This window comes from Cavia porcellus, unplaced genomic scaffold (assembly GCF_034190915.1).
Source record: "Cavia porcellus strain 051 isolate PalLab524CR breed Dunkin Hartley unplaced genomic scaffold, mCavPor4.1 scaffold_18, whole genome shotgun sequence".
Lineage (NCBI taxonomy): Eukaryota > Metazoa > Chordata > Mammalia > Rodentia > Caviidae > Cavia > Cavia porcellus.
Window position 1 is genome coordinate 13,552,847 of NW_026947501.1, and position 20,620 is coordinate 13,573,466.

Genomic DNA, 20,620 nt, shown 5'->3' on the forward strand with positions numbered 1-20,620 from the left:
TCTCAACCTTTTGAGAGTCTTGCCGGAAGAACACAAGGAAAGGCAGGAAGGCTTCTTACAGATCTTTGAGACCTCCTTCCACTCAGATCCCAGGGGAGCTAGAACGCTATACCTCTGTGGTTCAAAAAGTCTTTGGACCAGAAAAAGGGCCTTTATCTGCTAACATTTCAAACATATTCAATCAAATATTGATCTAGAAAATCAGCTACTTTTTCCTCTAGCAAAGAGATTAAATTAGTACTACCTACTGAAGGCCTACACATGGTCCTCGGGAAGATAATGATGGTACCCTAGGCTATTCCTAGGATCAAAAGTTTATATGGACACCAAACTGATTTAACGTTTTCTGTAATGCATGGAGACAAAGGGTGAAAGATCTGCTCGCCAATAGTAATGTGCTGGAGATTATCTCATGTGGTGAGTCCTTGCATCAAGAAGCCAGGTTATGGTTTTCAAATCCATCTCATCTCTGAAAATGAAAGGAATGGAACGTGGCCTGCTTCACCTCACTGAAAGGTTTTCATCACCAGAAATATCTGAGGCCTCTTATTCACGTTGACAGTAGCTTATGTTCCCCGGCCTCATAAACAGTCCTCTCCATTGTGTCCTGTTCCAAGAAGTACCTAATGTTATATTATTAAAGAACAAGAGGTTTGCCTGCCTGTTCTCTCCTGAATATGAGGCTACCAGAAATGATAAAAAGCGTTCAAAACTCTAAAATCATTTGGGATTTTGAACTCAATTATGAAATAATGTGTTCAAGTACATGTATGATAGAAAAGGCAATCTTTAGCCACCAATTACTACAAAATCTGGACAGTTTGCCTTTGATTAGAAACTGTAGATTGCAGAGAAGCTTGTTTCTTCTAGTAGTGTCTATGATATATTTATGTCAGCTTGTATATCTAAAAAATAATTTTCTTGAGCTGTCTTTGAATTTGCCTTTAAGTAAGCAAGGGCACAAAAATGGATAATAAAATCTGACAAATTGTACATACTCAAATGAATACTTTGTCTGAGTTAGTAAAACTAGAAAATAAAACATCTCCATTTCTGCTTTGAATCTTACAAATGGCAAGAGTAACTGAAAGGGAACCTACTAATTAGAAGCCAGTGCTGTAGAGACTAAGCTTATGAACAGCCATTATACTCACTAAAATAATTGTTCAGGTTATATTATCACTAACTGTTTGACACAAAGATCAGATTCATAAGCAAAATGAGGGATATTTTGCAACTCAGCACTAACTTTGGGGTTTTATGGCCTGGTCTTTTGTTAGGAAGATTATTTCAAACATTGTCACTCTAACATCACCTTGGTTAAGGGCTTTGGCTGAATGGATTGACAATGAAATAAAACTAATTCTTCAGATTCACTGTTGCTTTAGCATCATGATGATGCAGAGTTATATACAGAAATATTGGTGTGGGCTTTTTTTTTTTTTTTTTTTTTTTTTTTTTTGGTACTGGGGATCAAACTCATGACCTTGCACTTGTTAGGCAGGTGCCTGTACCGCTGAGCTAAATCCCTGGTCCCAGAAATACTGTTCTAAAGCAACTACTGTATGTCACCCATTTCGCAAAGTGATGAGGATATAGTCGTGTCCAGACCCACAGGGGCTGAACTCTAAAGTAATTGCATACTAAGCATAACATTTCTTCTGTGATATGTGCTCTGAAACAGCTAACTACCTGGTTTGTGTAGCACATTTTATTACAAATATCAATACAGAATTTTATATGAAGGGGGAAGAAGGTTAATTGTCAGTTTCAGAACTAAGAACATCTGACTTCACAAGATTTTATAAGAAAATATGTCAAAAATTTCAGATCATGGCATACATAGAAGAAGACTATGATGTGATAGGACTTAAAGATCTCAAGCAGTTTTCGTACCATTAAAAAAGGCTCAGGTATAAGTTATGGAAAGAAAAGGCATCTGTGTATTTGGCACTGGTCACATGTATTAGGCTCTGTTTCTGAGAAGGATCACTTAAAAGGGTTATAGAAAATCTGTTAGTTTCGGGAAAAAAATGAATCTATGTGGCAAAAGATCCAGAAATCAGGTATATGAGAAACATTTGAATAAAGTGAGAGGCTGAGCACAGAGAAGACAAGGAGATTATGATAGTGTCTTTAAATAATTAATATACTGTCATGGAAGATGAATTAGATAATGTTGTATAGCCAGACGTGACAGATCTTAGACCAACCAAAGGGTAAAGTTACAAGTTTGGATTTAACATTAATGATGAACCTCTCAACAATAAAAGCTGATTGAAATTGTAATGAACTCCCCTGCAAGGTAGTACATTTTATGGCAGTAGAAAGGTTAAAATAGTGGTTTAACCAAAGCATTGTGCAGGAAAGTTACAGAAAGTTGTTTTTCAAACATGTATTGAGATGTCACACTAAATATTTTTTAAGATCTCTTTAACTGTTAATTTCTACAGTTTCACATTGTAATTACACCCTCAATCCATATTCTAGAGTATACAAAGGTAAAATATTTTATCTCTTCTCCAGAGATGTAGAGAAGACCTATCACTGTGGAGAATAATGATAAATAACACAGAGTGTGTGATCTCAAGTTACTTATAGCCTAATGGAGATAATAAGCGTTTGAAAAAAAGACACAACCCAGATAAAATAAATGCTGTGCTGCAGTTGTATGTGAAGTTCTCTAATAAAATGGGGCAGTATTCAATCCTAAAGATGGTGGTAATGAGCTAGAAACAGAAAATCTTAACAGAGAAATCAGGGATTAATCTTCCTGCTTTTCTGGTTATTTTTGGAGTCTGAATGAAAACTGTAAAAGGTCATTAACCAAAAACAAAGAGCATGTGACACCACTACCTTCTCCCAAGGTCCCTATGAGGAATGCATAGCATTAGCAACGTATGGTTCTGCGCGTGTCTTCAGCGAGGCTGTACAGCATAGCTGTTGACAGAGATACGGAGCGTAGGCTGTGCTGTAGAGCCCTACACATAAGCTACACGACTGATATGCTAATATTGGACATAAAATGCTTTATAATATTTAAATAAAATTGAGATTCCAGCATTTACTGCTATATGATTTTTGTACCAAAACAATTTAATCAACCATCTTTACTTAAAGATGCATAATATTTTTTAAATTGTAGGTTTTTAAAAAATAACAGATTTTTTGGGGGAAAACTTACCACATACCAGGTAATTCACATATTTAAAGTAGAAAAAGAAAAAGGGATAATTTATCATCAATATTTAAAGCATCTCATGAAACTGAAGGGAAAGTATGACCATTAAGCTTTGGAAAATCAGATCCCATAGCAGATACGGGGACCTGGTTTACAGGAACTAGTGAGCGTTTCTTCCAGGTTCTGGGATCAGGAGTCAGTTCGAGATGTTTTCCACTCTAGTCACAACTCTGTACAAAGTTCTAATTCTCTGGAGGGCCTTGTTTTGGTTAAAATCACTGTAAGCTCAGTCATTGGCTCTTAAAATCCATGAAGAATTAATTTAATGGAAATACCAAAGAATTGGAGCTCTGTTAAAAAGAAGAAATGGGCACTGTGCCTGTCTAGCTTCTCTAGTTTTTATGTTATGGGCAAACCACATTTCCTTCCTCTACCGTACGTCACAAATCGCTAAAATAAAGAAAGTTTAAAAACAGGCTCAGTTGCCATGTTTTGAACATTAGTGGTTTTACAGCTCCTCTGAGAGTCATGTAAGAAAGGTACACGGTGTCTACAGCTCCAGTTCTTGTGGCGTGTTGTCTTACAGCTCCCTTCCCCAAGGTACTCTAGATATTTATACACAGGGATAAGGCATGTTCACATGACGAAGAAATAAAAGGACAATTGATTTAAACTCTACACAGGAGTAAATGAATTTTTCCATTTTTCAGTGGGTAAAAATTATGCCCGTTATCTATTAATTTCGATTTTTACTTTTCACTTTTCTCCTCACTTCAGGACATACTTTATACAAAGTCCACCCAAGAATGTATACACAGTTCAGGAAAAGAAAAACTTGTATAAATATTTTAATATAATTTATTAAGACTGCATGAGATTAATACAAATTATCTCTGGCTTCGACAATCAGAAGAGGTGCTCAGAGTGGAGGCCATTAGCTTCCAGATATTTATTAGTACGTGGAACTGTTGGTGGGGTAGCCTTGGTTACTGAGAGTGCTGCCCATGTAGTTTCAGTTTTTTTGGTAAGGGCCAGCAGTGTAGTGGGTTTTCCAAGACACACAGCATCCTCTAGGGTCCCCATAGAAGGGTACTACAATCTACTGAAAAAAAAATCATACTGTTTTTCTTTTCCTGAAGTGTGTACATTTTTCTTTTCAAGTACTCTGTAGTTATATTATGGGGAAATCATTAGAAGTGAACCCTAGGTTCAATAGTTTATCAGCATAAATATGCACTGCAAAACAACCAAAGCTTTTCCTGTAAGTATGACCAATGATGAAAATTATTTCCATTGCTTCATGCAGAAATGTGGCATGAACTGCCTAACTGGAACTTTTCTGCATTGGTTTTGTTTTTCTTCATTATTGTGCCCCTGCCATAATGCCACTCACAAAAGAAAAGCCATAGGATACTGGGAGGGAAAATGAGAAAAATCAAGAAGAGGTAGAGAGGCTGGGAAATGAAATTATCATCATGAACGGACACTGTGAAATTTCTAAATTGTACTATTATATATAAAAGAACACAGCTATCTTGAAAAGCTGCATTTTAACTAAGATGAGAGTGCGACGTAACTGGTTGTAACTAAGTTACACGACACAGTGCAGTTGAGGTGCTCTTGGTGACAGCAGTTTGTAATCCAGTGTTCCAGAGAAAGACCTTTATTTTTTTGGATGGGCATTCTCATTGCTTTACCAGTGAAAGAATCTGCAAAATTGGCTGATGAGCAAGGTACAAAGGATATCTTAGTTTTGAGAAAGAGGAATTCTAAAGGATCTTGTAAGTTTTGTCTCGTTTTTTGGATTTTTGCACCGCTGTGTAACAGCGGACCTTGATAAACAAAGCTATTTACTTTCTTAAGAAACAGTAGCAAAATAACTACTTGGGGTCATCCAGTGCAATTCAATTGTTATTTTCTGATAAAAGAAGATTGTAGCTTGTGTCATTTGCTATATATCATTTTTTTCTGTGTAAATTTGGTGAGTTGAGTCTACAAGTAAAATACAGCTTTTATTGTGTTTATCAATTTTGATAATTCATATTGCAGAAACTGTTTTCTTTGCATTGAACTTATGTTAAAAATAACATAGAGAAACTTAAATTAAGAATTGCTGTACTACAGTCTACAATAAGTAATTAGGCTTCTTCTGATTGTTAAAATGATCTACCACTTGGTTCCATATTTTTGTCTACTCTTTCTTTGTAAACTCATCAGTTGAGATGCTCCTGGTTTATAAAATCTAGCATAGTAATTTTCTTATATAAGAATTACAGAACGCTTTTGTTTTGCTCCCAAAATTACAAATAATCACATCTAGATTTGCAAATTTTGCCAAGGATATGTCTCAGTGGCACAGTGTCTGCCTGTCAAGACAAAGTCCTGAGTTTGATTCCTGTACCAAATAAGCAAATAAACAAAAAAATAAATAAAACATGCTAGGGATATAGCTAGGTGTCACAGCACTTGCCTGGAAAGCACAAGGTCCTGAGTTCAATTCCTGGTATAAATAAATGAATAAATAGATTTTCAAATTTTAAAAAACTCATTTAAGTTTTGCACAACAAATTTTAAAATTATTTTCTATTAAATTTTATGATAGAATGATAAAATTTATTAGGAAACAATTTCTTATATTTTACTTATTTTCTTACCACAGGAAAGTACAATAAGAATGCATACATTTTAAAAGTATTATAATCATAATTCTTTCATTTTCATATTTTGCTATAAATGCCATTGTGTTCCAAAACCTCAGCTGCTCTAAAAACAAGGAACATCTACAAATCTTATCAAAGTATAAAATAACTGTTTGATATTAACAGATGTGTATTTACTACACCGAACTGTTGAAGCAAAGTTGAAAAGAATTAAAAATACATAAAGCAAGGAACCGTTTTTAAAAATTATCATAACTTAGGTACAAGTGGCTGTGAAATTTACCACTGAGTTGCGAGTGTGACATTGGCTTTTTACTTTGGGTAGTATTTTTGTTTTTTTAGAAATACGTATTTAGCCTATAAAGCTTTGATTTGGGTTATTTCTTTAGGAGGCTATTCATAGTCACACAACCACTGACTAATTTTAGGTTGAAATTTTTTTTTTTTTCTTTTTATCGGTACCAGGGATCGAACTCACGACTGCCTGCTTGCAAGGCAGGTGCTTATGCCGCTGAGCTAAATCCCCAGCCTCTTAGGTTGAAATTTTTACTCTGGCCCCTATAGTCTATTTAAGAGCTATCATGAGAGTGACAATGGGAAAATGAAGCAAAATCTGGAAAAAACAAAACAAAAACCTGGCTGCTGTGGCAATGACTTTATTCTGAGAGCGCTGTTTAAATGTGTTTGAATCCAGGAAGAGATAGGGCTAATACTGAGAAAAAGGTTACATTGTTCCTCCTCCAAACTCAGAGGACTTACAGCTAAATCTCAGAGGCTGGGGTTCACTTAAAGCAGGAGGACAGGTTAGCCTGCCAGTTTGGTCTGCAGCTCTCCAGTCTGAGGGCTTCTCCTGACAGATCACTTCGGTGAGGAAACACTTGGATCAGCACTCTTAAGGAGGAACAGAAATGGAAGGGTGAGGAGAAGGAGTTTCAGGAGCAGGACCACTGCATGGAAAAATCTTAGTCAAAGAGAACATTCCGTGCATAAGAAGATTCAAATTACCCAGCAGGCATCAAAAGGCCAGTGGAAGCTTTACAATCCCTTCCAACTCTTAAATCCCACCAACCATTGTTAAATTTGGAATACAAACTTTTTAATCCCTAGCAATTAAGTGAGTTACATATTACTGATGTTACTAGGAAGGCCATGAGATAGCTCAGAGATAAATTCCTTAAATAACAAAGTACTTAAATTGTTTTTCAGAATGTATCTTTATAATCCATTCAAGGTCAGCTGGAAACCAGGTATTCAACAATAGACGTGAGTCAGAGAAGCTCACTTATCCGGGGGATGACCTTGTAATACCACCAGCTCAAAACTCCCTTGCGCAGAACATGCAGCCCAGGAAGAGGCATGATGACTATCTATGGCCATGCGAACCCTAAAACCTTCCCTCTCACCTTTCAGGAGACTGACAGATTCTTCCCTTTCCCTCCATGCAGATTCTCTCATTACTAACTGATGAGGGAGTAGATTAGACTTTGCTTCTTTTCTCCTTGCTGGTCAATCCCACAGTAAAGTTCTTCTTTCTTGCAAAAACTGTTGCCATAGTTTTGACATCTGTGTATTGGGCAGCAAGCCCTTGCTCTCTATCCCTGAGGACCCCACAAGATAATCAGTCTTGTCTTCTCTTCTGTTAATCTGTTGTCAAAAGTTAATTTGCAGGCCTTCAATCGCTGGATCCGAGAAAATGAAAATATATGTTCACAAAACATTTATACACAATGTATTACTAAAATAAAAATCTCAGAACAACCCAAATATTAGGTGATATATGTATATATTAGAATAGTGTTTAACAATACAAAGAGTAAATTACTAACACAAGCAATACCACAGACATTCTCAACTATCTCAAAAACATAATGCTCAGCTAAAACAAAACAGCCGTACTATGTGGTTGCATTTACACAAAGTAGTAGATTATGCTAAGCTAACTTATACTGGCAGAAATTTAAAAATATTTGATTTGAGGGAAGATGGGTAATGACAAAGTCCTTGTGAGAATTTTTTGAGAAGAGAGGAATAGTCTGTATCTTGATTGGATGTACATTTGTACATCTCTCAGAAATGAACATATAAAATCTGGGTCTTCTAGAGAATGTAATTTTTACCTCAATAAAAAGGTTATTACAAATAAACATGCACAAGGAGATGAGCCACCACCATGGGATGAATGCAAGAACGTGAATAGGTAATGTAGAAAAATGATTTGCAACTGAATTCAAAGTTTAGGAGCGAATACAGGAAATTAACAAGGAAAAGTAGGCCAATGAGAAGAGGCAATAAGATAAAATTTTTTGTGTGTGAAAAGAAGACGCAAACCAAACATTGAAGATAAGGCTGGTCATGGTAGCTGAAACAGAACTGTCACAAGTTCGAGGTCAACTTGACGCATGTAGTGAATTCAAAACAACCTGAACTACTTAGTGAGATCCTATCTCAGAAGCACCCAAAACAAAACACCCTCCTAGCATTGAAGGAATAAAGGGATTAGAGAAATCTGCATGTTGCTGATTGTCCTAAAATTATATTCTTGAGAGATAGGATGAATTCAGTGTTCTTAGGGTGCCAAAAATGGCTAATGAATACTGGCACTGTTCCTTTGGAGAGGGGTTCCAGTGCTTTGCATTTTGTGTCCCAATGCCAATGCAAAAAATGACAAAGCCTGGTTGAATAGACCTAGTTTGAGATGCAGTGTCTTGGATCTATGGTGGCCTGGCTCCTGGATGGAGGCTTGAGATGGCTCAGGTCAACTCGACCTCAATTAAGGAATAGAGCGTTATTGTCCAGCCAAAGTCATGGCAGACTTGGCCTGAAGCTTTTAGAGATTTAAGCTTATTTGAATAAACATAATTCACATTCTTACCCAAAACCTGATCAAAACATTCCAAACATTTAATGCCTGCCATGGTTGGTTAGAAGTCCTTTGACACATTCCCTATTTCTAGTTCCCAATCAAGGTAAAACAAGAATAGCTTTTTGTAGAGAATTTTGGTATATTTCAGTAAGCCAGGTAGGGCAGAAAGCAGTGAAAACGGAAACAACAAAAAAGTAAAATTACCTTATTTTCTGAAAAAATGGGAAATTTGTTTATCCATGGGAGGTAAATGTTTATGAGGTTCCAGTTTTTCTAAATGAGTGCTATTACTTTACTTTCATGTTTATGCTAACACAGCTCCATCCTGGATGACCTCTTTATGTCCTGATGAATCCAAATGATCTAATTGGACATTTCCATCTCACTAGGAAGTCTAAAGTTATTCCTTTTAAAAAGAGAGCTACTCAACTTATCATTTCTTTTGGAATTCCTGAATGTCTCTTTGAAAACTGTATCATTGACTAACTTACAAATTTCATATTAGGTAGGTTTTTACTAGTATATTTTTACATATAAAACTGCATGTGTAATTTTTGTAGACTCACACAGTGTCAGCATTTATGGTTTGAGTCATTGTACCTCTAAAACTTTTGACACTTGAAAAATACTTTTGAAAGAATTTGTACTGGCGTAAGCATACATAGAACATGGTTTCAGCTCACAAAAATTCAGTGGTTCAAATTTACAACCTACTCAATTTTTAAAGGTTTTTTTAATACCTATTTTTCCTTCACCTTTATTAACATTGAATTTCAATTTATTTCACACATGGGAATTTACATGAGTTAAATTATATATTTTGTATGTTTAATGTCATTCATAGTGTGACCTTGCTATTTCATTACTATTTTTACCACTTTAAAATATATGTATGAGTTTGAGAATATAGTTCAGCAGTGCAGCACTTACCTGGCAAGCGTGAGGTCCTGAGTTCTATTCCCCCCCAATAAAATATATGTAGTATTTTCTGATTATGATGCTGTATATCACTTATTTATCTGTAAATTTTTAACATTGTCTTTATAATTCTGTGTATTGCTGATTTGAATGCAATCAAATAATTTATATAAGATTTTAGTCTTAATGTACTTTTAATATAAAATACATTTATTTTGAAATTCTGCTTAAATGTGTATTTCTATAGAAATGTTTTATAATTATAATATATATACTAAATGCAATGGGTAATTACAAATTACATAGATAATTAAACTTTGTAAAGTGGCAGCATACCCTAGAAATTATGACCTCTGAGGCTTTTGTTATTTTTTATTACCACACTAAGTAATTATCATCAGGGAAGCCTGGTTATTTTCTTCTTCTTTCATACTAGAAAGGAGTTTTCTAGTTATGGTGAAATTGTGTTTCAAATATTATTTACAAATTCATTAAAAAACAAAGTAAAAGTTATAAATATTGATCAAATTTACTCAGGGGCTACCCTCCTAGCCATAGATATTTCTCTGAGAAGTTTCCTTGTAGAGGTGACCATGATGTTTCAATGTGGCCAATAACATTGTAAAGGTATAACTCAGCCAAGACTACTGTTTCTTTGTCAGTCTCTCTCTCTCTCTCTCTCTCTCTCTCTCTCTCTCCACAGATTGAGAATAATCCCTACTTACAGGGTATTTTTGTAGAAGGCGTGTTAATTAAAGTTGTTGAGTGTCTGAGGAATGGGAGAATCCATTTTTGACCCTGAATCTGAAAAACAGAGTTATTGTTCTTATTAGCACTGATTTCACCTGATGCACTTGGTTTAATAAAGCTCTATTAAACAGAATAAGCTGAATTACCAATCTGACTCAACAGTGTTTGGGGTTCTGGGGATACAGGTGTGTGTGAAACAGGAAAGTGAGCAGAGCGAGTCAGATTTCTCATGAGTGTCAGATGAACTTTACACAAAATCTCCAAATACTCAAAATGTAGCAATCATATCTCGCTCCTTCCCTTCCTGGTGTCCTGTGACCTCCACCATAAAGTCTCATTCCGAGGAGAGTAGAAGCATAAATTTATTTATATAATGAAGGTCCCAGCCCCACAGCTACTTACTATTTCTACTCCACAAAATCGGTGTAGCACTAAAGGGAGGGCATATGATCCTTAGCATGTTAAGTAACAATCGCAGCACACTCCTGTGAACACCGTGAAGTTTCTTAATCTTAAAGGCCTGGTTCCCATGTCTCTAAGTGAGTGATTTAACCATTTCGCGTGCATCATTGTGATTCTGGCTAGCAATAATCCCAAACTCTTGAGTCTTAAACAATAAGATAGGTGTATTAATTCACATAATACAAAAACCTAAGAGTAGGCATCTACTAGGATATTTAAATTCAGGACTAATAACATGACTAAGGACCCTCGGCCATTACAATTTTATGTCAGCCATTAGGAACTTCTGGTAGCAAGATGTGGCATTCCCCCCCTTTCAAATGCAAATATAGCAACATATGATGGAGGTGGGGCTTCCTCCTTCCTTCCTTTCTTTTTCTTTTTCCTTAGAACCTTTTAGACAATCTCATTGACCTGAATGTCTTTCAGAATATCTCATTGGCCAGAAATGAGTTACAGTATTCACCTCAAATTAGTCATTGGTAAGGTAAATGATAAACTATGTTTAGCTTGAACTCTTTGCTCTTTAACTATGAGTCACACGGAAGGGGAGGGAATACCCCAAATTGAGATTTTACATGCAAGAAAAAGCAAGGGACTGTCCTGTAAGCAACTAACAGCATTTTTTACATCACATGATACTAGCAAGCATCAAAGTAGACATTGTCTGAAACAAATTTCTAAGTTTTAAAGATAAATGCATTTTGTCATTTTATAATTATGCTAATAGATAAAAATAAAAAGTAGTGCACTAATAGTAAAGTTGCCTTCAGTTGTTAAGAAGAAAGCAGTTCTCTTAAATATCTCAAAGTTAATTTTTACCAATTTGTGCCTACCATGTCCTCCTCCCCTTCCTCCTCCTCCCAGCCCCCTGCTCCTTACCTCTTTGCTGTGGATGGAACCCAGGATTTTGCTTGCTATCGTTGAGCACAACCCCCTCGATCGGCTTGAGCCTTCTTATCCTCTGTAAAATCATTTGTAATTTAAAAAAAAAGGTTACTAATAAGCCAGATTATTTACTAATAAGTAAGGTTTCCTGAATAAAAGAGTGATCTGAGCAATGCTGGCAGTGTGAGAGACACGATCAAAAAGCCCAGGTAGTACACCTGATCTAGCTGTCTGTGCTTGCCTTCAGAGACATCTTGACTGTGTGTCTTAACTTCCTCCCCTCCTCTCTTCTGAACTCAGGCTTCCTTGCAGTGTTAACATTTTCCTGCAACTTTCATGTATGCTAAAGGAAGTACCAGTGATTTGGGGAATTCCTGCAGCTATGGGTCATTTAAAAACTGCATATGGATTCAGTGCCTCACTTTATCAGACTTGGCACAGTTAGATAAAATGGGGAAGTTTTACCTTGCTGAGCTTCAAAACTGTGAAGGAAAATTCCTATTTTTAGTGTCACGAGGAGGAGGAGCCTCTCCGTCTGAAGACTTGATAGTTCAGCCTAGTGAGACAGCAATGGTAACTAAGTTTCACAAGATTTTAAGTTCGCATCCCACAGATGTGCAGCCAGTGCTCTAGATCAGAACCACATTTTAGTGAGCACTAACTGAGCTAAAACTTTTTTGCATTTGATTATGAGGTCTATTACCTATAGTTCTAGCACAGTGACTTTCACATACTAGAAACTCAAGGAATTGAATTGAAAACAACCATATTATAAACTTCCTACTATTGAATTGGTTACAAATTGCTATTCTTTAAATATCACCAAAACTGTGTGTTATTATTTCATGATCCACTTTTAAGATATCTGAGACCATCAGGAAACTGTGACAAATGCGTGATGTTAATCTTCCTGGAAACGTCCTAATTAATTACAGAAAGATGAGGTCCTTTTTCTTATCCTATGTAGTGTACGCAATTCATATTTCTTCATCTTAACTATAAAATGTTTTAATTCTTTCATCACAGAGTTGTCTATCTGATATAACCTCTTTATTGGGTATTATGAGGTGGTTAATGAATAAACATAGAAATATGATGATTCTTACTTCTATGAAAGAACAATGGTACTGTCCAGTGAAATCATTTCGAGCACCTGTGAGCAGGTGAGAGCAGTAGGAGATACATCCCGATGCAGGGTCTGTAACCCATTCTGTATGCTTTCATTGTTTTTTTCATGTACTTCATTAATAATTTAAAGATCCATGCAGCCACTCGGGGCTAACCCCTTTGGCAAGACTGAGAAGGCTTAAGAGACAGATGTCTCTTCATGTTTTAACCACCTGTAGTGTCCAGGATATATACAGGCAGGTAAGAACACGATCCTAGCTCTTTGTATTAAGATCCTTTTGCTTTAAAATTTAAAATTTTAACTGAAAAACATGTGAACTATTTGTGAAAATTGGTAAAGTGTGAAGAAAAATGACCTAGTCAAAGAAAACTTTTAAAATAAAAATAAATTTGAAAAAGAATCTTTAAAAATGAATGTCTTTAAAAAGTCAATACATTTCAATTACGTTGAAAGAAGTATTTTAGATCATTTTATTGTACGAAAATTAGAAATAAACAAGACTAACAAATGTAATATGATAAATTTCATGCCTTAGATCCTCCTCCTGGCACACTTTAGATCCAAACAGTGCCGTTTGTACAAAATAAACAAATAATTAACTGTGGGGAGGAACGGAGTTTCAGAACCTAGCTTGTTGTGAAGTGGATTTTGGTTTTGATTTATTAGCTTGATTTGTCTGGACTGCTGACTCTGGGTAGACTTGAAAACAGATAAAGAAAGGCAGCTGGGTTAGTTTTAAAACTTTCCCCCCTTCAAAAGTTGTCATTTGGCCTGGGAGTGGACATAGGTATGGGCACAACTGCAGATGGTATCAAAGATCTTTCTGGGCAATGAAAAACTTTGCAATTGGGTTTGGGTGACATTTACACAATTGTGTAAATTCCATAAATTCTCTAGAACTCATTTAATTGTGCTCTAAAAATGGGTGAATATTATGGTCTGTAAATTATACTTCCTTAAAGCTAGTAAACACACGCACCTAAGTTAAAATAATAAATGGTCCTTATACCAAACCAAGAAAATTTCTGAAGAGATCAAACGAAATAAACATCTGTTTAAAAGCTAGATTTATATCCTACTTTGGTACATTTTAACTCTATTAGCTTACTTTAGTAAGAATGCAAAACTAAACAGGAGAACAAAATCTATTTTAATAAATACTCAATATTAATTGGTTTCGGATTCAGTGACAGTCATCTCCTGTCATGTGTAGAGTCTTCCTTTTATAAGATTTGATTCTGCAAGAACCATAAAAATATAAAAGCTTGAACTTCAAAATAAATTTTCATCATTGTAAAATGTGACCCCATATTTACTCTACTCAATTTTTAATTCTCCACGTGGAGAAGCCACTTGCAACAACTAGATAAGGCCAAAATGAAGAGCAAAGAAAACAGACTGAAAAACAAACTCTTTTCTAACGGTTTGGGAGCCCAGTGTTTTTGCCAACTTGACATTGCTTTTATTTGCATAACTCTTACATACAGTACTGTAATGTAACAAAATAAAATCATACACTGTGTAAAAAATACACTGTACCAAAAAGGGCATAGAAGCACTATAAAGATGTACAGAGCTGTACAAAACAGGACTAAGTCCGGGCAGCTTGCCTCAGCTGTAAGTCTGAACAGTCATTACCAAGGCACATCTGTAGTTTTATTCAAATACAGCCCCGCAGGTAACTTTTGGTAAATTTACCTATTTCTGCACAGTGAGGGTCCTACTACCATGGCAGATTTGCGTAGTTGCTACGGAGATCACATGACCATCAAAACCTAAATATTTAAGATGTAGTTTTTAGCATATATTGCATCTGAATCCAAGTAGCAGCACAGGGATGAGGAGAGAGGACAGATTTGAAAAGTTCAGTATCCAATCTTTATTGTGTCTTGCCGATAAATTAATTGGGTTGTTGAAGACATAGTTAAGGTTGATGTCCAGGTCAGTTTCCAAATTACAGTTTATCGCTTGAGAGATGATCTTGGAAATTATGTGACTAGCACTAGAATCATAATAACAATCTTTCAGCACTGAAGTCCACTTTAAATGTACTGTTGGGGTGGCTGCGCCTGGTGGCACACGTCTAGAATCCCAGCATGTGGGAGGCCGACGCAAGAGAACGGCCAGCCTGAGCTACACAACCAAACACTGTTGCAGCAGAACAAGAACAGTATAATGCTTTCAGTACTTGCTCAAAATACTGGTTTGCCTTATAAATAACCATTTACAAACAGTTTTTTGTAACCGTATATTTCAGAATCGCTTTGGACTTACTATTAGCCCAGGCTGGCCTTGAACTCCTGGAGATTTTTCTGCCTCAGCCTTCCAAGTACTGGGATTATAGGTGTGCGCTACCATGACCCCCGTTACGTGTAATTTTTGTAGTTAGCAGTCCTGCCTCCTGCTTTGAATAGAGGGGTTTTGTTCTTGAGTTAGCCATTACCCTGTTTCCTTAAAAACAGGGGCGTAATGCCGTGAAGTAAGTGGCAGTGCCTTAACTGTATGTGTGTTGTCAGGCCCAAGGCCTCTTCCATCCTTGTCAAGGGGACTGCTGACCTTCTGCCCTTTCCGACAGTACTAGGAGCCAAGTTTTTATTCACATAATTTATATGCTATTTGGTCCACTTTCAAAATATGTTCACTATGTTTGGATTCAAGATTAAAACTCAGGATATTTGGCTCTCCAGTATATGCATATGTGATCATTCATATACATACAGAATGTGTGTTGTAGGGGTGAAAGTAACCTTCTCTCTTAGAGCTTTAATTATCGAGTCTGATAAGTGAACTGGCAGTAGACAGATCAATAAGAGTAAAGGTACAAATTAATAAATAGGTTTATGGGAGTTACACACAATGTGAAGATCAAAGGTCTAGTTGGCTTAAAAATACATACCAGAGGGGAAATACAGCCTGTTTAATGAGCGGTATTGGGAAAACTGAATATCCACATGGAGAAGATGGTGTATAGACCCACAGATCTCACAATTTACTAAAATAAAATAAAAAATAGACCAAAGATCTGAGTGTTAAAACAGAGCCACTTAATCTGCTGGAAGATAAAACAGGTTCAGCTCTTGAGGACATAGGGGTAGGGAAGGGCTTTCTGAACAGAACCATAAAGGCAAGAAATAATATTGAGAATCAGCAAATGGGTCATATCAAGTTAAAAAGCTTCTTCCCAGAAAAATTAATGACCATTCTATAGGAGGAGAGACAACCTATAAGATGGAAAAATTATTGCCCGCTGTTCCTCAGACAAAGACTATCATCAAGATTATATGAAGAACTCAAGATAGGCTCCCCAAAATACCCAATCAAAAAACTAAAAAAAAAAAAAATCAATGAACAGATGCTTCTCAGAAGAATTATAAATTACCAACAAATACATGAAAAAATGTTCAACATCATTAACCTTTAGAGAAATGTGAATATAACTATAAACTAAGATATCATTTTACCCCAGAAGGAGTGGCTATCATTGAGAAATCTAACAATAACAAATACTGGTGAGGATGTGAGGAAAAGGGAATTCTACTACATTTTTAGTGGAAATATAAACTAGTATAATCACTATTGAAATCAGTGTGGAGCTGCCTCAAGAAACTAAAAGTGAAAATTCCATTTGACCCTGCTATTCCCCCTAGATACTGGGAACAGCATATACGTCCATGGACAGATGAATGGATGAGGCAATGCGGTATTTATACACAGTGGAATACTACTCTGCCATAAAGAAAGGAAAACTTGGGCATTTGTAGGTAAATAAATGCAATGTGAGAACATGGTATTAAGTCAAATAAATCACACACACAATCTCAAATACAGCATCACATCTTTTATATGAGAAAAATTTTAAAAGGAGCAAACTAAAAGATAAATAGGACATAGGGAAATGTTCTGTTAATATCCTAAATTACCTATTCTGCTGTTTCACATAAAATCAAAACAAACAAACAAACAGGTCTAGATAGCTGAAGCTTAGAAAACATTGTGAACTACATAAAGAAGGGGCAGAGTTGGGTTTCTTTAGGGAAAATGAACTAAATAAATTTTAGGGAAGTTGAATAAACTCAGAAGACAATAGCCTGGGACACAGTTTGAGAGAGCTATGTGTACGGTGTTAGCTGCTGATGCCTTTCTTGCGGAGTTAACCTTCTGGAGGATTCGTGTTAATGTTTTGGAGGAGGTATATTTCTGTTTTTGTTGTTGTCGTTGTTGTTTGAGATGGTCTTGCTACATTGCCAGGACTCAAACTCGTGATCCACCTGCCTCAGCCTTCCAGAGGCCTGAAATGGTGGGCGTGCCCGCACGGTACCCAGCGTGGAGGACATGGTCTTTAGGAGAACTTCAGGGAAAGATCCTTCTTGCACTTTAGGAAATGAAGAGGATGAAAATCAGGAAGGTCAGCGGGAACTTGAGGCCGCTTCTTCAGCTCTGCATGTGAAAGCAGATGTTTCAGTGTATCATTTTGTGATCCTCAACAGAGTTAAGGACAAAAAAGTCCGTAAGATGAAATTCCTTGGCCTAGCCATCGGTGTGCAGAGGAGGAGCTGGACGGATCTGGGGTGCCTGCATCAGCCCCTCCGTGTGTCTGGAGGACTGTGGATATCTCTGCAAGCGGGGAGGGATCGCAGGTTCCTGAGGCACTGCGGCCTGTGGTGAGTGATCAGCACACTCTGCCCAAATCTCAGACTGTTCCAGACCCTCCAGGCTTCCGAGTGCAGTGAAGTGGAGTAGTGGGTTAGAGGCCTCTACATCCGCCTCCCCATCCCGGCTGCACTTGGAGAACTGCTGAGCTTCGGACGGGTGGGCGGGCCCACACTATACCCGGAGCCCAGCCTGTTTCACTGCCTTGCCTAGCCATCAGTGTGCAGAGGAGGAGCTGGGCGGATCTGCGGTGCCTGCATCGGCCTCTCCGTGTGTCTGGAGGACTGTGGATATCTCTGCAAGCAGGGAGGGATCACAGGTTCCTGAGGCACCGAGGCCTGTGGTGAGTACCCTAACCCGGCTGCGATTGAAGAGCTGTGGAGCTTCCAAGGGGCAGGTGGGCGCACAGTGTCCCTGAGGCCCAGCTTGTCTGGAACTGTGGAGTTCTGAGCAGGCAGAGGAGGGCCATTGGTTCTGCAGGCCCAATGCCTTGGGGTAGCGTGGTGCCAGAGTCTCAGTAGCTGCAAACATAGAAGGCTATTTTCAACAGACCCTGAGGAAGCTTTCAAATAACACTTGAAACACAGAAATATAGGAAAATGACAAAACAAAAGACCAAATTACAACCTCAAACCTCCAGTCCATCTCAAGAAACCCTAGGAGCAATGTATATAGAAGAAAATATACTCCATCCACCTCAAAATCGGACACAATAGCTACTGAAATTGACAAGCAACTCCAGGAAGCTTTAAAGAAATTCAAACTTGAAATAATCTCCCAGATAAAAGAAGAAATGATAAAAGAAATGAAAGAGATTCTGAATATATCTAAAGAAAACACAGCTAAAAAATTGGAGGAACTAAACAAAAAGATAGAATCCCTAGACGAGCAATATAAGAAACAAAGAGAATACATAATGCAGATGCACAGAGATATACAGGAAATAAAAAACTTCACTGAAAGTTGTAAAAACCGCCTTAATGAAAGTGAAGATAGAATTTCAGACCTTGAAGACAGGATTGCAGCTAGTGAACAGGAAAGGAAAGATCTTTTAAAAATAACAAGGAATCAGGAAACAACAATTCAACAACTGCAAGACGATGCAAAGAAGAATAACATAAGAATGATAGGGATTAATGAAAAAGAAGGAGACAACATAAAGGACGTCAAGAGGATATTTAGAGAAGTAATAGCTGAAAATTTCCCAAGCATGAGATCAGAAACTGACATCAGGATCAGTGAAGCATATAGAACTCCAAATAGTCATAACCAAAATAAAACTACACCCAGACATATAATAATCACCATCCCAGAAATCCAACACAAGAATAGATTATTAAAAGCTGTCAGAGAGAAAAGACAGATCACTTATAAAGGAAAACCTATCAGAATCACAGCAGACTTCTCATCACAAACAATAAAGTCAAGAAGAGCATGGAGTGAAGTATTCCAGATCCTAACGCAAAATGATTTCCAATCTAGACTGATATATCCTGCAAAACTATCATTCAAAATAGATGGTGAAATACGATACTTCCATGACAAAGAACAGCTGAAGAACTTCATGAACACCAAACCAACCCTGCAAAAAATATTGAAAGACAGTTTAGATACACAAAGGAAAAAACCACTAAGCAAAGCAAATAATTAAACAGAACAGAAAGATAAAGATGCAACAGCAGAGAGAAAACATTCCTACAATAAACCAGCATTTAACAGTAATAACCATTAATGTAAATGGTCTCAATGCACCAGTCAAAAGAAACAGACTAGCAGAATGGATCAAGAAACAAAATCCTACCATATGCTGTTTACAGGAAACCCATCTAATCCAGAAGGATACTCACAGACTGAAAGTCAAAGGATGGAAAACAATTCTTCATGCAGCAGGAATCCAAAAAAAGGCAGGAGTAGCCATTCTGTTTGCAGACAACGTGAACTTTAAACCAACAATGACCATAAAGGACAAAGAAGGTCACTACATACTCGTAAGGGGAAAACTCCAAGAGGAAGAGATAACTATCTTAAATATATATGCACCAAACTCCAGAGCACCCAGTTATATAAAACAATTATTAACTGAAATGAAAACTCAAATTAGCAGTAACACAATTGTAACAGGAGATCTTAATACGCCATTGACACCAAGAAACAGATCAACCAGACAGAAGATGAGCAAAGAAATAACAGAACTGAATCACACCTGTGAACAAATGGGTTTGATAGACATATACAGAATGTTCCACCTAACAACATCAGAATACACATTCTTCTCAGCAGTACATGGATCATTCTCTAAAATAGACCATATATTAGCTCACAGAACATATTTAAACAAATGCAAAAGAGTTGAAATCATCCCTTGCATGTTATAGAATCATAGCGCTCTGAAATTAGAAATTAATGATAAAAGATACTGCAAAAATCCTGCAAACACATGGAAACTAAATAACACACTCTTGAGTAATCAGTGGGTCACAGAAGAAATTAAACAATACCTAAAAGAAAATGAAAATGCAGATACAATTTACCAGAATCTGTGGGATGCAATGAAAGCCGTCCTGAGAGGAAAATTTATTGCACTGAGTTCCCACATCAGGAAAACAGAACGAATACAAATAAATAACTTGATGCTACACCTCAAACAGCTAGAAAAAGAAGAGCAAGTCAAGCCCAAAGCCAAAAGAAGAGAGGAAATTATAAAAATCAGAGCAGAAATCAATGCAATAGAGACTAAGAATATAATCCAAAGAATCAACAAATCAAAGAGTTGGTTCTTTGAAAGAATAAATAAAATTGATAAGCCCTTAGCCAACCTTATTTTAAAAAGGGAAGAAAAAGCTCAAATTCATGCAATAAGAAGTGAAAAAGGTGAAATCACTACAGACCCAATAGAAATACAGAAGATCATCAACACCTATTTCGAAAACCTCTACTCTCAAAAGTTTGATAACACAGAAGAAATAGACAGATTCTTAGAAGCATATGAAGTACCAAAGGTAGATCAAGAGGATATAAAACTGTTGAATAACCCAATCTCTGTTAATGAAATTGAAAATGTAATTAAGTCCTTACCCACCAAGAAGAGCCCAGGCCCAGATGGATTCACTGCAGAATTC

The 20,620-nt window shown here is 36.8% G+C and overlaps 1 non-coding gene across 1 annotated transcript; it reads right to left on the reverse strand.

Moving 5' to 3' along the window:
- Window positions 1-15,304: 15,304 nt before the first annotated feature.
- LOC111756089 (U6atac minor spliceosomal RNA) lies at window positions 15,305-15,429 on the reverse strand. The gene has a single exon (XR_002790583.1). It is a non-coding gene; the product is annotated as a U6atac minor spliceosomal RNA (small nuclear RNA).
- Between the last annotated feature and the right edge of the window lie 5,191 nt (window positions 15,430-20,620).